Source organism: Triticum urartu, chromosome 5A (genome assembly GCF_056163025.1).
Source record: "Triticum urartu cultivar PI428250 chromosome 5A, HENAU_Tu73, whole genome shotgun sequence".
NCBI classification, from domain to species: Eukaryota; Viridiplantae; Streptophyta; class Magnoliopsida; order Poales; family Poaceae; genus Triticum; species Triticum urartu.
Genome location: NC_141877.1, coordinates 392,673,079 through 392,690,029, shown reverse-complemented (window position 1 = coordinate 392,690,029; position 16,951 = coordinate 392,673,079).

The window sequence follows — 16,951 nt, the reverse complement described above, 5'->3', positions numbered from 1 at the left end:
AAGCTCTCACGGTCAACGAAGGAATAGACCTCCTCCCAAGATGTTCCGATCAGACTCGGTATCTCGGTAACTCAAGACACTTCGACAGGTTAAAACAAGACCAGCAACACCGCCCGAATGTGCCGACAAATCCCGATAGGAGCTGCACATATCTCTTTCTCAGGGCACACTCAGATGAGCCAGACGTCGGGTAAGCCAGCCCAGAGTTGCCCCTGGTAGCCTCGGACATCGCTCAGTGGGACCAACACTCAGAGGAGCACTGGCCCGGGAGGGTTAAAATAAGATGACCCTTGAGTCTGCAGAACCCAAGAGAAAGAAAAGGCTAGGTGGCAAATGGTAAGACCAATGTTGGGCATTGCTAGAAAAGCTTTAATCAAGGCGAAATATCAAGGGGTTCCCATTATAACCCAACCGCGTAAGGAACGCAAAATCCGGGAACATAACACCGATATGACGGAAACTAGGGCGGCAAGGGTGGAACAAAACACTATGCGAGAGGCCGAGCCTTCCACCCTTTACCCAGTATATAGATGCATTAAGATAACATAGCAATATAATGATATCCCAATAAGTAAATAAATGTTCCAACAAGGAACGGCCTCCAAACTTCACCTGCAACTAGCAACGCTATAAGAGGGGCTGAGCGAAGCGGTAACATAGCCAATCAACGGTTTGCTAGGACATGGTGGGTTAGAGGTTCAACATGGCAATTGGGAGGCTGACAAGCAAATGGTAGGCATCGTAGCATTGGCATAGCAAGAGCGAGCAAACTAGCATAGCAAAGATAGTAGTGATTTCGAGGGTATGATCATCTTGCCTGCACAGTTGTCAGAGTTGACTGGATCCTCACAAGCAAACTCAACGGGCTCCTCGGTAGCGAACTCGTCTCTCGGCTCTACCCAACAAGACAAACAAGCAACAAGGATACAATCAACCACGTGCAAGACCAAGCAATAAGATGAAATGATGATATGCTATGCGGGATGCGATGCGGGATGCAAAATGCAAGATATGACAGGAAATGCATGAACCTGGCCTCAACTTGGAATTCCAAGGGTGCCACTGGATAGAGGGGATGAAATCGCTTGAAAACGATATAAAGATCATTGGAATCGGAGTTACGGTTTGGAAATGGCAAGCGTTTTAAGATATGACACCGGTCTGCGATTTACAGCAAGTAGGCATCAAAATGCAACGAAATGAACATGCTACAGCCACCAATCATGACAAAAAAATACATGGCAGGGATGCACACAAGATGCTTAACAAAAGACTAGCACTGAGCCACAGCCAATTCATCAATTATGAGGTTCAAACAAGCATGGCAAAAACGCAAATGCAAAACACATTCCAGACTTAGTGAAATTAACACTAGTCTGAAATTTCAGATCACGAAGCCCTCTTCGGAGCAGCAAAACAACATGATACATGATCTTATTAAGACAAGTAAGGACATGGCATGGAGCTACTCAACAAGATTAACAAAAGTCCCAAAGTGACATGAGGCCAAAAGGGTTCACAAAATATATTAACGGGCACACGAACATAGCTAAAACACAATCAGTTTTCAGACTTAGTGAAAACTGAGACATGCTGAAATATAACTCACGAAGGCATGTAAACGAGCTCGATGCACTCACCACGGTGCAAGTCATCGCAAGGCAGGCATACATACATTAAGAAGGCACAAAATACAAGCTAGACATGGCAAGAACAATGGCATAGCATGCACGGATCAACTACAACAACGCCGGCAAAATCGCAAACGAGTTGACGATCTGCCCAGATTCACCACGAAGCAAAAGTAGAGCTCGATTGACTCAAGCTAGGGTTCTCCATAGTTGCAAACAAAGACATGGATGGATATATCATAACATTAATAACAAAACTCCTTTACTGGTCATCCTCAAAAGAGGCACGGATCACTAGGAAACAAGCTGGACATATGGCATCATGAACTAAAATATCCCAGACTTAGTGAAAACAACTAAGTCCCTGAAAACAGATTTCCCGGGTGTCCCTCTTTGCAAGCTTGCACAAGTCACCACACACATACTAAAAATGCATGGGTTGCACCTCTGGAAAGAAGACAAAATGCTTAACAAAACATGTGAAGGACTCACAGGCATATCATGCACACAATAATCATGGCAAAAATGACAAAAGTCTAAGATGAACTAGCAGATCTGACAATTAACTCACGAAGCCTCCTTCTAACAGCATTTTGGGCATCAAGATGAGCTCAAATGGAAATGATGCAATGGAATGAAATGATTTACTCGTCGAGGCGAAGATTTCGATATATTATACGCCCAAATCGGAGCTACGGATGCAAAGTTACGGGGCCTCGAACAAGAGCATATGAAGTAAAAATTCTGGGGACTTAGACGAAATTTCAACCTCTCTCTCAGATCTAGGGCTTGCACGGATATCGAGGCGCGGCCGGGCACTGTAGCTGTTCGTCGGGAAGAAGAAACGCAGCAAGCCGGCGGGAGGAGGTGGTGGCCGGCAGCCGGATCCGATGGCTAAAACACAATCAGTTTTCAGACTTAGTGAAAACTGAGACATGCTGAAATATAACTCACGAAGGCATGTAAACGAGCTTGATGCACTCACCACGGTGCAAGTAATTGCAAGGCAGGCATATATCCATTAAGAAGGCACAAAATACAAGCTATACATGGCAATAACAATGGCATAGCATGCATGGATCAACTACAACAACGCCGGCAAAATCGCAAACGAGTTGACGATCTGCCCAGATTCACCACGAAGCAAAAGTAGAGCTCGATTGACTCAAGCTAGGGTTCTCCATAGTTGCAAACAAAGACATGGATGGATATATCATAACATTAATAACAAAACTCCTTTACTGGTCATCCTCAAAAGAGGCACGGATCACTAGGAAACAAGCTGGACATATGGCATCATGAACTAAAATATCCCAGACTTAGTGAAAACAACTAAGTCCCTGAAAACAGATTTCCCGGGTGTCCCTCTTTGCAAGCTTGCACAAGTCACCACACACATACTAAAAATGCATGGGTTGCACCTCTGGAAAGAAGACAAAATGCTTAACAAAACATGTGAAGGACTCACAGGCATATCATGCACACAATAATCATGGCAAAAATGACAAAAGTCTAAGATGAACTAGCAGATCTGACAATTAACTCACGAAGCCTCCTTCTAACAGCATTTTGGGCATGAAGATGAGCTCAAATGGAAATGATGCAATGGAATGAAATGATTTACTCGTCGAGGCGAAGATTTCGATATATTATACGCCCAAATCGGAGCTACGGATGCAAAGTTACGGGGCCTCGAACAAGAGCATATGAAGTAAAAATTCTGGGGACTTAGACGAAATTTCAACCTCTCTCTCAGATCTAGGGCTTGCACGGATATCGAGGCGCGGCCGGGCACTGTAGCTGTTCGTCGGGAAGAAGAAACGCAGCAAGCCGGCGGGAGGAGCTGGTGGCCGGCAGCCGGATCCGATGGCCGGCGGCCGGATCTAGCCGAGCCGGGGTCGCCGGACGGCGAGGCGGCCGCGGCGGCTGGCGGCTGCGCGGGGTGGCGCCGGGCGCCGGGCGAGGAGGCGCGGCGGCTGCCGGAGTTGAAGACGGCCGCGGTGGCGCGGGACGCCGGACTCGGGGAAGAAGACGGGTGCGGTCGGCGGCTGGAACTGGCCCGGTCGGGCGGCGGACGGGCCGGCGCTGGGCCTGCGGGCCCACGTCGGTGGGAGGCGGCGGCGATGTGGGCACGCTGCCATGTGGCGATGCCCGGTTGGGCGTGGGCGGCGGCGGACACTGTCCGGCCGGGGGCGGACACGTCCGTCGGTGCGGGGAGGTTTTTTTTAGAACTAGGGTTTCAAGGGGGGAGGAGAGATCCGAAAATGGAGGGGGTATTTATAGGCATAAGTGGAGCTAGGAGAGTCCAAATGAGGTGCGGTTTTCGGCCACGCGATCGTGATCGAACGCTCTAGGACATGGAGCAGAGTTTGGTGGGTTTTGGGCCAAATTGGAGGGGTGTTGGGCTGCAACACACACGAGGCCTTTTCGGTCCCTCGGTTAACCGTTGGAGTATCAAACGAAGTCCAAATGGTACGAAACTTGACAGGCGGTCTACCGGTAGTAAACCAAGGCCGCATGACAAGTCTCGGTCCAATCCGGAAATGCTTAATCCCCACACATGAAAGGAAGCTAGAAATGACCACCGGAGGAGAACGAAGCGCCGGATTGCAAAACGGACAACGGGGAAAAATCTCGAATGCATGAGATGAACACGTATGCAAATGCGATGCACATGATGACATGATATGAGATGCATGAAAATGAAAACAACACACGGAGACAAAGACCCGAACCCGAGAAATAAATATAACTTAATGTCCGAAACGGCAAGAGTTGGAGTACAAATTGGGAAAGTTACATCCGGGGTGTTACATTATGAGGCTATGGTTCATCATCAGTTTGTTGAGAGGAACGATCAGTTTCTCCAGTACCGACTAATCTTTGAGAGACGACGCACCTATTACGTCGCTCTCCCTGCTCCTACTTTCTTTGACTTTCAGGCAAAAGGGATATATGTCATAACCAGGGAAGAGGCGAACGAGTATGAGAGGAGGACTGAGACAGCTCGCCTCCACGCTGCAGCCCACGATGCAATAGCCACTGCATCTCAGTACGACCCCAACTAGCTACAACTTTGGATATCCGCCAGGCCAGCCGTGGCCATAGACCAACTTAGGCCAAAAGCCTAAGCTTGGGGGAGTACGTATTTCTCACCGACATTACATTTATGTTCACACACTCATGCTAGTTGTCGGTGCTCATACTTTTTCATTGTATCCTCCATGCTAGTTCATTTTCCTTTTTATGCTTTCTTCTTGTGTGTTTGATAAACTTAAGAAAAACCAAAAAATTTAGTTGTAGCTTTTAGCTAATTTACTTTCCATGCCTGTAGTAGTAGTAATCAAAGAGAAAACCCAAAAAGATTTCATGTTCTTCTTTTGCTTGTTGGGAGCTTTCCCGTGTAAATAGTTTTATTTCCTTTCTTATTCTTTGGGGGTCGAGAGGAGAAGACCATGATTAAAATGATTGAGTGGCTCTCATATGCATTATTGTTGATCTAACAAAGAGCCCATATTACCTTGTCTTCTCTCTTGAATTGAATGCCTGTAGATTCCAACTTAGTCCAATGCACATGCACTATTATTATTATCCACACTATTCAGTCATGCAAGTGAAAGGCAATAATGGCGATATATGATGAACTTATTGAGATGAGAAAAGCTGGTATGAACTCGACCTCTCTTGTTTTTGTAAATATGATTAGTTCATCGTTCCTGATTCAGCCTATTATGAATAAACATGTTTGCAATGACAATTGGAGATTATAGTTGCTTATGCCATGCTTAATTAGTTGGGAGCTTATAATGGTTTACCTTGCGTGCCAACATGCTATTAAAATGGTTGTGATGTGGTATGATAGGGTGGTATCCTCTTTAGAACGATTCAAGTGGCTTGACTTGGCACATGTTCACGCATGTAGTTGAAACAAAATCAACATAGCCTCTACGATATTTATGTTCATGGTTCATTATATCCTACTCATGCTTGCATTCGGTGTTGATTAATTTTAATGCATGTTCATGGTTGTTGTCGCTCTCTAGCTGGTCGCTTCCCAGTCTTTTTCTAGCCTTCACTTGTACTAAGCGGGAATACTACTTGTGCATCCAATTCCATAAACCCCAAAGTTGTTCCATATGAGTCCACTGATGACCCACAAGTATAGGGGATCTATCGTAGTCCTTTCGATAAGTAAGAGTGTCGAACCCAACGAGGAGCGGAAGGAAATGATAAGCGGTTTTCAGCAAGGTATTCTCTGCAAGTACTGAAATAAGTGGTAACAGATAGTTTTATGATAAGGTAAATTGTAACGAGAAACAAGTAACAAAAGTAAATAAAGTGCAGCAAGGTGTCCCAATCGTTTTTGTAGCAAAGGACAAGCCGGAACAAACTCTTATATAAGGAAAAGCGCTCCTGAGGACACATGGGAATATCGTCAAGCTAGTTTTCATCACGTTCATATGATTCGCGTTTGATACTTTGATAATTTGATATGTGGGTGGACCGGTGCTTGGGTGTTGTTCTTACTCGTCCCACTTATGATTAACCTCTATTGCAAGCATCCACAACTACAACAAAAGTATTAAGGTAAACCTAACCATAGCATGAAACATATGGATCCAAATCAGCCCCTTACGAAGCAACGCATAAACTAGGGTTTAAGCTTCTGTCACTCTAGCAACCCATCATCTATTTATTACTTCCCAATGCCTTCCTCTAGGACTAAATAATGGTGAAGTGGTATGTAGTCGACGTTCACATAACACCAGTAGAGGCTAGACAACATACATCTTATCAAAATATCAAACGAATACCAAATTCACATGACTACTAATAGCAAGACTTCTCCCTTGTCCTCAGGAACAAACGTAATTACTCACAAAGCATATTCATGTTCATAATCAGAGGGGTAATAATATGCATATAGGATCTGAACATATGATCTTCCACCAAATAAACCAACTAGCATCAACTACAAGGAGTAATCAACACTACTAGCAACCTACTAGCACCAATCCCGGACTTTGAGACAAGAATTGGATACAAGAGATGAACTAGGGTTTGGAGATGAGATGGTGTTGGTGAAGATGTTGATGGAGATTGCCCTCTCCCGATGAGAGGAGCGTTGGTGATGACGACGGTGATGATTTCCCCCTCCCAGAGGGAAGTATCCCCGGCAGAACAGCTCTACCGGAGCTCTAGATTGGTTCCGCCAAGGTTCCTCCTCGTGGCGGCGGAGTCTCGTCCCGAAAAGTTCGTTCTTATTTTTTCTCATCGAAAGACTTCATATAGGAGAAGATGGGCGTCGGAGAGCCACCAGGGGGCCCACGAGGTAGGGGGCGCGCCCCCCACCCTCGTGAGCAGGGTGTGGGCCCCCTGGCCTTCATCTTTGGCGAGGATTTTTCTTTATTTATTTTAAGATGTTCCGTGGAGTTTCAGGACTTTTGGAGTTGCGCAGAATAGGTCTCTAATATTTGTTCCTTTTCCAGCCCAGAATTCCAGCTCCCGGCGTTCTCCCTCCTTATGTAAACCTTGTAAAATAAGAGAGAATAGCCATAAGTATTGTGACATAAAGTGAAATAACAATCCATAATGCAATAAATATCGATATAAAAGCATGATGCAAAATGGACGTATCATCCACCATACCTGCCTATATACGGTATCTACCTGCCGTTCCAAGTAAATTTGTATGTGCCAAACTCTAAACCTTCAAATAAACATCCTATTTTGTATGCTCGAATAGCTCATGTATCAACTAGGGTTGTCTGTATCTTCCATGCTGGGCGGGTTATTCTCAAGGGGAGTGGACTCCGCTCCTCACTCATGAGAAAAGGGCTGGTCACCGGGATGCCCAGTCCCATGCTTTATGCAAATCAAATCAAAATAACTGCAAACAAAACTCCCCCGGGACTCTTGTTAGTTGGAGGCACTCGTTGTTTCGAGCAAGCCATGGATTGATGCTTGTTGGTGGAGGGGGAGTATAAACTTTACCATTCTGTTTGGGAACCGCCTATAATGTGTGTAGCATGGAAGATATCGAGATCTCTTGGTTGCTATGTTGACAATGAAAGTATAGCGCTCAAAATATTATTCATATCTATTTCAAAACCGAGCTCTGGCACCTCTACAAATCCCTGCTTCCCTCTGCGAAGGGCCTATCTATTTACTTTTATGTTGAGTCATCATCCTCTTATTAAAAAGCACCACTTGGAGAGCACCACTGTCATTTGCATCCATTACTGTTAGTTTACATTGAGTATGACTTGACTGGATCTCTTTTACCATGAATTACAATGTATAGTCAGTCCTTGATCTTTAAAGGTGCTCTGCATTTTTGTTTTGCGGTCTCAGAAAGGGCTAGCGAGATATCATCTTGTCATATCATATCATGATTGTTTTGAGAAAGTGTTGTCATCTGAGATTTATTGTTATTGCTCGCTAGTCAATTGTGCCATTGATATGAGTAAACATGAGACCTAAATGTTATTGTGAATGTGGTTAGTTCATAATCTTTGCTAAAAACCTGAATGTTGGCTTTACATATTTACAACAAGAAGAGCAAACAGAGTTTGTAAAAGTTTTTCTTTATCACTTTCAGTTTATCAACTAAATTGCTTGAGAACAAGAAAATGTTTAAGCTTGGGGGAGTTGATACGTCTCCGTCGTATCTACTTTTCCAAACACTTTTGCCCTTGTTTTGGACTCTAACTTGCATGATTTGAATGGAAGTAACTCGGACTGACGTTGTTTTCAGCAGAATTGCCATGGTGTTATTTTTGTGTAGAAATAAAAGTTCTCGGAATGACCTGAAAATCAACGGAGAATTATTTTGGAATATATAAAAAATACTGGAAGAAGAATCCACGTCAGGGGGGCCTCCACCTGTCCACGAGGGTGGGGGGCAGGCGCGCCCCCCTGCCTCGTGGGCCCCCTGATGCTCCACCGACCTCAACCTTGACTCCATATAGTCACTTTCGGGGAGAGAAAAATTAAGGAGAAGGATTCATCGCGTTTTACGATACGGAGCCGCCGCCAAGCCCTAAACTCTCTCGGGAGAGCTGATCTGGAGTCCGTTCGGGGCTCTGAAGAGGGGAATCCGTCGCCATCGTCATCATCAACCTTCCTCCATCACCAATTTCATGATGCTCACCGCCGTGTGTGAGTAATTCCATCGTAGGCTTGCTGGACGGTGATGGGTTGGATGAGATTTATCATGTAATCAAGTTAGTTTTGTTAGGGTTTGATCCCTAGTATCCACTATGTTCTGAGATTGATGTTGCTATGACTTTGCTATGCTTAATGCTTGTCACTAGGGCCCGAGTGCCATGATTTCAGATCTGAACCTATTATGTTTTCATCAATATATGAGAGTTCTTGATCCTATCTTGCAAGTCTATAGTCACCTACTATGTGTTATGATCCGGCAACCCCGAAGTGACAATAGTCGGGACCACTCCCGGTGATGACCGTAGTTTGAGGAGTTCATGTATTCACTATGTGTTAATGCTTTGGTCCGGTACTCTATTAAAAGGAGGCCTTAATATCCCTTAGTTTCCAATAGGACATCGCTGCCACGGGAGGGTAGGACAAAAGATGCCATGCAAGTTCTTTTCCATAAGCATGTATGACTATATTCGGAATACATGCCTACATTACATTGATGAACTGGAGCTAGTTCTGTGTCACCCTAGGTTATGACTGTTACATGATCGATAGCATCCGGCATAATTCTCTATCACCGATCCATTACCTACGAGCTTTTCATATATTGTTCTTCGCTTATTTACTTTTCCGTTACTATTGTTATCATCACTATAAAACACCAAAAATATTACTTTTGCTACCGTTACCTTTTACCACCGTTACCACTACTATCATATTATTTTTCTACTAAATACTTTGCTGCAGATATTAAGTTATCCAGGTGTGGTTGAATTGACAACTCAACTGCTAATACTTGAGAATATTCTTTGGCTCCCCTTGTGTCGAATCAATAAATTTGGGTTGAATACTCTACCCTCGAAAACTATTGCGATCCCCTATACTTGTGGGTTATCAGGCATCAACTTGAAGTTGCTACTAAGTAGGGCCATCGTCAGAACGAGCCCGCCTGCGCGAGGGGTGAGAAAGCCATCGCTGAGGCGAAGAAGGCCATCGAGCACGCCTTTCGAGAGGCCGAGGCAGCAGTCCGGTGGTGTGAGGCGGCGGAGGCCCGTAGACAAGAGCTCTAGGATCAGAACGCCGCGCTAGAATGGCAGCTCCAGGCACGGAAAGATGTCAACTCCGTCCGTGAAGAGGAGCTGGCGGCCCGTGAGGTGGGCCTTGAGATCTGCGAGCGGGAGCTCGCACGGACAGTGTCTGCGCAGGACCGGAAGCACGAGCGGCTCGAGGCACTGGACCGTGAGGTAGCTACCGCCAGGGCTCCTTAGTCCAGTGCCTAGATAAGGCCCAACGCCAACTTGGCGGCCAAGGAGAAGAAGATCCAGGAGGGTGCCGATAGGAGGGTCGCGCAGAACCGCAAGGCGGTTGCTGAGGAACATGGGAAGAGACTGAAGCTGCAAGACGACCGCTTCAAGGCGCGACGCGAGGCACTCCAGCACAAGATCACATGCCTTAAAGAGATGCTGACCGAAGTAGAAAATCAGCGAGGCACCGCGCTGAGGGACCAGGGCAACGCCGAGGAGGAATTAGCCTCCCTCCAGCAGCAGGTGGGGGCATTGCTGTCATCGTGGAGCAGGCGAGGGACGAGGCGACCCAAGCGTAGGGGTGGCAGTATGAACACTACTCCTAGATGTTCCATGCCCTTGAGCTCCGAGCCTGCTGTGCCTTGGGCTCCATTTGCAAGGAGGACGTCCCCAGACCCCTTGAGATACACGACGCCTCTACCTTGACTTCTTCACCAAGCTCGTGGAGCAGCTCGAGGTCAGTGCCAAGAGGATGGACGGGATCGTCGAGGAGGAGTGCCGCAATCTCCTTACCCAGGCTGCGACGCGCGTCTTCAGCCAACTCCTCCATGCTGACCCTAATTTCGACTTCGAGGTGGTGATAGCTCCCGTCCCAGGGGAATTCTGTGGTAGCCTCGGGAAGGCGGTGGAGGACCACGTGAACGCGTTGCACGTGTAGTTCGCCCACGACAACAGCGAAAGCCAAGGCGGGGCTGAGGAAGGCGATGATGACGGCGGCAATGACGATGGTGGCGACGTGTCCTCTTAGGCCCTTTCTTCATTATCCTGCTCATAGTTAACCATGGCCCCATGGGGGTGTGAAGACAATGACTTTTGCTTAAGTTCATTACAATTTGCGGCAAATGTATGCTTGTGCCCTAGTGAAGCTTTCCCCTGAGGCATGTCCCTCCTTTTCTTGCTTGCCTTTATGCCCTACGTCGTCAGGACCCAGCTTCCGAGCAAGCCACCGTCATCACTAGCATGCTAGGTCGCGATGCCTGGATAAATCCGAGAGGTGAGGGGCACCGGGAGCCAGCGAGGGCTCCCAAGGCGCAATCTCAGGGAGCCTCCCCTTTTGACAAGAAAATGGTTCGCGCAAGGGAAAAACATTGGCCCTCATGAGGCTTCCAGAGAGGAGGCTTGGTAGATGGTGAGAGCGGCTTCACGAGGTGTTTAGACTTAGCTTTTTGCGGAGGGTAGCGCCTGGTGGGCCGCCGCCTGCAGGGTGCACTTCGTGCGGCTTCCGCTTGCGAGGTCTCCAACTGAGATGGGCGTTGCGGATTAGCTCTCGAGGGAGGGACTGCGAAGCATCCTGAGGCTCAAGGGAGTGTCCTGCCCTTGAGCTGCCCCACGAGGCCTCCAGAGTGACCAACTCCTGAGGTAACCGTAGACAGGGAGTTCACAACAAGGGAGCCACGCGTGTTTGTCAGCTTGCTCATGGGATTTACACGAGGAGACAAGATACCAAGGGCCTTAGTGTGGTGGCGTGCACGGGAGAATGCTTGCGAGCCAGAGCCTGGTTGCTTGGGTTTTTTGGCGCTGGTCGGACTGACCCGAGCACAAACAACGTGTTCAGCCCCTGCTTGTGTAAGGCTCATGAGGGAGGTTGCGAGTGCTCCCGGCTCATGAGGCAAGGTGCAACGAAACAGATCATGTATGGAAACTGAAGCTTTACTTGTCGGATTTCGGGTTCCAGCAAAACCCTTGAGGTTCGAACACTGGGGTGCGTGCAAAGATCTTTCCCCCCAACTCACGCTCTCGCAACGATCTCAAAACCTAACTCGCCGAACCTGAAGAGCAAGGGACACAAGAGTTTATACTGGTTCGGGCCACATATGTGGTGTAATACCCTACTCTAGTGTGGTGTGGTGGATTGCCTTGTAGGCTGAGGATGAACAAGTACAAGGGAAGAACAGCCTCCTGAGGAGAGGTGTTCTTAAGCTCGGTGAGCTGGTGCGTATGAGGGTGGAATGGATGCGATCCTAGCTCTCCTTCTTTTTCTCCCTCCTATGGTGGAGACTAGTCCTATTTATAGAGGCCCGGGTCCTCTTCCCAAATATTAGGCGGGAAGGGATCCCACAATGGCCAATTTGAAGGGGGACAACTAGTACAAGCTATCCTAACAAAAGGTGGTCTTCACCTGCCAAAGGCTTTGGTGGTGATGCCGTCGTGGGCTCCGCGATGACCTCCGTCCTACCGTCCTGCAGGTCTTGGTCTTGTTGCACCGATATGGAAACCTTTGCCTGATGCCTCGGGACTCCTCGCCTGCACCTGCTCCTTTAGCACCAACGAGGAAACTGGTGCTCTGCGCCCGCTGGCGCCCGCCTGGCACCCGCCTGGCCTTAGTCATCATGGCTCACATCACGAGAACCTCACAAGGTGCCCCTCACCTTGATCTATCCACTCCTCGTGAGCTAGCCTAGTGAGGCTCCCCCTGAGGAGGTCTTGTGTCATCCGCCTCACGAGGCTTGGCCCCTCGCGAGGGTCTTGAGTGTTTGCTGGTGAAGATGGGCCATACCAGGCCGCTAGAGGAGCCACGTCGTGGGCCGCAGGCAGGCAAGTCTGGGGACGCCCGTTCCCAGAACGCCGATAGTAGCCCCCGGGCCCAAGGCGCGCTTGGACTTGGCTTCGAGGCGAAGCCAAGGGGCAAGTGCGGAGCGCCAAGGGCCCCAACCGCCTACGACCATGATTGACGCGTGGTGACTGACGGGTCATGGGCGTCTCCGCTTCCCCATGCTACCTCGGTAACTGCCTGACTTGACGAGTCCCTGGTGCATGCAGAAAAGCCATCATTACCTGCGATTGTGGGGGTCGTCGGTTGGCCTTCTCCCGCTATAAATGGGGAGGGGGCGGAGCCCCCGTCGCCCATCTCTTCCTCTTCCGCTTGCTCCTTCTTCCTTGCTTCACTGCTAGCAACGACATCCATGGCGCCGATGAAGACGTTCTCTGCCACGGAGAAGGGAAAGACTCGTCAAGAGGGGCCTGGATCTCCCCCGCGCAAGAGGGGGCGTGGTCGCCCTCGTAAGCATGCATCGAACCCTGCTGCGGCTCCCCGTGGTCGTGGACGGATCTCTTCGGGGTCCGGTGCCGCTCCGGGCGTCCGAGGCGGCATTTCTTCTCCCAGTGGAAGTCGCTTGGGGCATGGCGGTCCCATCAACCAGGGGAGGCACGCCGTGGTTGCCAGGCCTCCCCGACCACGCTTCCACTTGGCGGAGGTGCTGCCGGAGTTCGTTGTGTCATTGGAGAACCCAACCGGCACCTGGCTCCAGCTTCCACGCTTCTTTGCCGGAGAGCTGGCGGCTTCGGGTCCCGACGGCCTCTAGCTGCAGGCGGACGGCTGCTGTAGCAAGGCCTCATGGGTCGCGGTGGAGATCTCTGCCGCAGGCAACGTAGCCCTGGCCTGCAGCTGGCAGACGTTTGCCCGCGCGCATGGCCTGGGCAGGCGGTGCACCCTCCACTTCAAGTACGACGGCGCAGCGACCCTCTTTGTGAGGGTGTTCGGGGAAGACGGTCGCCATGCTGGATGCTGCCCTGAAGATGACGATGACAGTGGCGAGGTGCTTGGCCTTGGCGATGGCAACGACGAGCACGAGTGCGACCTTCCCCTCAGCGGCGACCACGGTTCGCCCAGCTATGGCAGCTCCTCCTCCGGCGAAAGCTCCAGCAGCGGCGGCTACGACCAGCCGCCACGCCGTCGGGCCCACTTCGAGGATGGTGGCGGGTCATCCCGCCGTCGCGCCCCGGTGAAGAGCGAGGAAGGCTCTGGCTGAGTCCTAGGCCGACCCTCGTGAGCAGCCGCGTCGTAGGAGCCACTTTTGCTTATCCTCTCCTTCCCTTTCCCCTGCATTGTCAGAAACGAATTTGGGGCCCTACGAGGGTGTGTAATGAACCGTGGTGCTTATGTTGCTTTTATGGTGCATTTATTATTTCTGGGTTGTGCTGTGAGATCTATGCCTTATACGGGTGTAGAGGGGTGACTTAGCTCGATTCGTCCGGGGCAGCTTTGACCTCATGAGGGCGCGCGTCTCTGGGTACCTGGTGGGGCTTCCCCGCTGTTGATTTGGGTGACATCGCGAAGCTGCAAAAATTCATTAAGAAATCCATAGCCTTTCTTGCGCAAAGCCTCAGGTATGGGCTGGTTATGGCCAAACGCACCACGTCGCGGTACCCATGGGGCATGGACTAAAAAGGGGGATGCGCCGATCACAAGCTCAGACGAGGATGCCTCGTGGAGACCAGGGAAGTGCGCACGCGCATACTGCCTATCTAGCCCCCCTCGCAGGGCATGCGAGGGAGAGCGTCGGGCAACTGCCGCCCTCCCTGACGAAGAAACAAAGGATCAAGGGATGAATCAGAAAGAAGAGGGGGTTCAACCAAAGAAACGAGAAATACCAGAACTCCAAATTTCAATAAAGTTAAAGGGGCAAGCCAACTTCAGAAAGCAAATGAACAGTCGCGTCTGGCACCTAGTCTAGTCTTCTCACTAGCACGGAGCTAGGTGCTGCCACTAGGACGTGGGAGGGAGCCTCCGAGGCCCGAGGGCGGCACAACTGAGACTACGGGGTGTGTACAACCCCACTCATTATTACGTGAGAGTGTCATGAGCGGAGACCTTCAAAGGCACCGGGCCTTGCTTCATGGGTAAAACTTCCGGAGGTGCCGGATGTTCCAGGCGTTCTGGATGGGGGTCCCATCCTGCATCTCCAGGCGCGTGGTGCCAGGCCTGGAGACGCGGGTGATCCTAAACGGGCTCTCCCACAAGGGCGAGAGCTTGTGCAGCCCGTCCCTGGAGAGCACCCGCCTCAGGACGAGATCACCCACCTCGAGCGTCCTGGAGCTGACGCTGTGCTACCTCTTGAGCACTGCGTTGGTTTTCCTTTGAAGAGGAAAGGGTGATGCAGCAAAGTAGCGTAAGTATTTCCCTCAGTTTTTGAGAACCAAGGTATCAATCCAGTAGGAGACTACACGCAAGTCCCTCGTACCTACACAAACAAATAAGCACCTCGCAACCAACGTGATAAAGGGGTTGTCAATCCCTTCATGGTCACTTACGAGAGTGAGATTTGATAGAGATAATAAGATAAATATTTTTGGTATTTTTATGATATAGATAGGAAAATAAAGATTGCAAAATAAAATAGATTGGAAACTTATATGATAAAAGATAGACCCGGGGGCCATAGGTTTCACTAGTGGCTTCTCTCAAGATAGCATAAGTATTACAGTGTGTGAACAAATTACTGTCGAGCAATTGATAAAAAAGTGCATAGTTATGAGAATACCTAGGCATGATCATGTATATAGGCATCACGTCCGCGACAAGTAGACCGAAAAAATTCTGCATCTACTACTATTACTCCACACATCGACCGCTATCCAGCATGCATCTAGGGTATTAAGTTCATAAGAATAGAGTAACGCATTAGGCAAGATGACATGATGTATAGGGATAAACTCAAGCAATATGATATAAACCCCATCTTTTTATCCTCTATGGCAACAATACAATACGTGCCTTGCTTCCCCTGCTGTCACTGGGAAAGGACACCACAAGATTGAACCCAAAGCTAAGCACTTCTCCCATTGCAAGAAAGATCAATCTAATAGGCCAAACCAAACTGATAATTCGAAGAGACTTGCAAAGATAAACAATCATACATAAAAGATTTTAGAGAAGAATCAAATATTGTTCATAGATAAACTTGATCATAAACCCATAATTCATCAGATCTCCACAAACACACCGCAAAAAGAGTTACATCAAATAGATATCCAAGAAGATCGAGGAGAACATTGTATTGAGATCCAAAGAGAGAGAAGAATCCATCTAGCTAATAACTATGGACCCTAAGGTCTGTGGTAAACTACTCACACATCATCGGAGAGGCTATGGTGTTGATGTAGAAGCCCTCCGTGATCGATTCCCCCTCCGGCGGAGCTCCGGAAAAGGCCCCAAGATGGGATCTCTTGGGTACGGAAGGTTACGGCGGTGGAAATAGGGTTTCATGGTGCTCCTGGATGTTTTCGGGGTATATGGATATATATATATAGGAGGAAGAAGTAGGTCGGTGGAGCTGCGAGGGCCCACGAGGGTGGGGGCGCGCCCAGGGTGCAGGCGCGCCTCCCTGCCTCGTGGCCACCTCGTTTCTTTGTTGACGTCTACTCCAAGTCCCCTGGATCACGTTTGTTCCAAAAAAACTCTCCCAAAGGTTTCATTCCGTTTGGATTCCGTTTGATATTCCTTTTCTGCGAAACACAGAAATAGGCAAAAAAACAGCAATTTGCACTGGGCCTTAGGTTAGTAGGTTGGTCCCAAAAATAATATAAAAGTGTATAATAAAGCCCGTTAACATCCAAAATAGATAATATAATAGCATGGAATAATAAAAAATTATAGATACGTTGGAGACGTATCAAGCATCCCCAAGCTTAATTCCTGCTCGTCCTCGAGTAGGTAAATGATAAAAACAGAATTTTTGATGTGGAATGCTACCTAGCATAATTCTCAATGTAATTTTATTTATTGTGGCATGAATGTTCAGATCCGAAAGATTCAAGACAAAAGTTTAATATTGACATAAAAATAATAATACTTGAAGCATACTAACTAAGCAATCATGTCTTCCCAAAATAACATGGCAAAAGAAAGTTTATCCCTACAAAATCATATAGTTTGGTCATGCTCCATTTTATTCACACAAGAATGCTTTCATCATGCACAACCCCGATGACAAGCCAAGCAATTGTTTCATACTTTAGTAATCTCAAACGTTTTCAACTTTCACGCGGTATATGAGCGTGAGCCATGGATATAGCACTATGGGTGGAATAGAATATAATGATGGGGGTTATGTGGAGAAGACAAAAAATGAG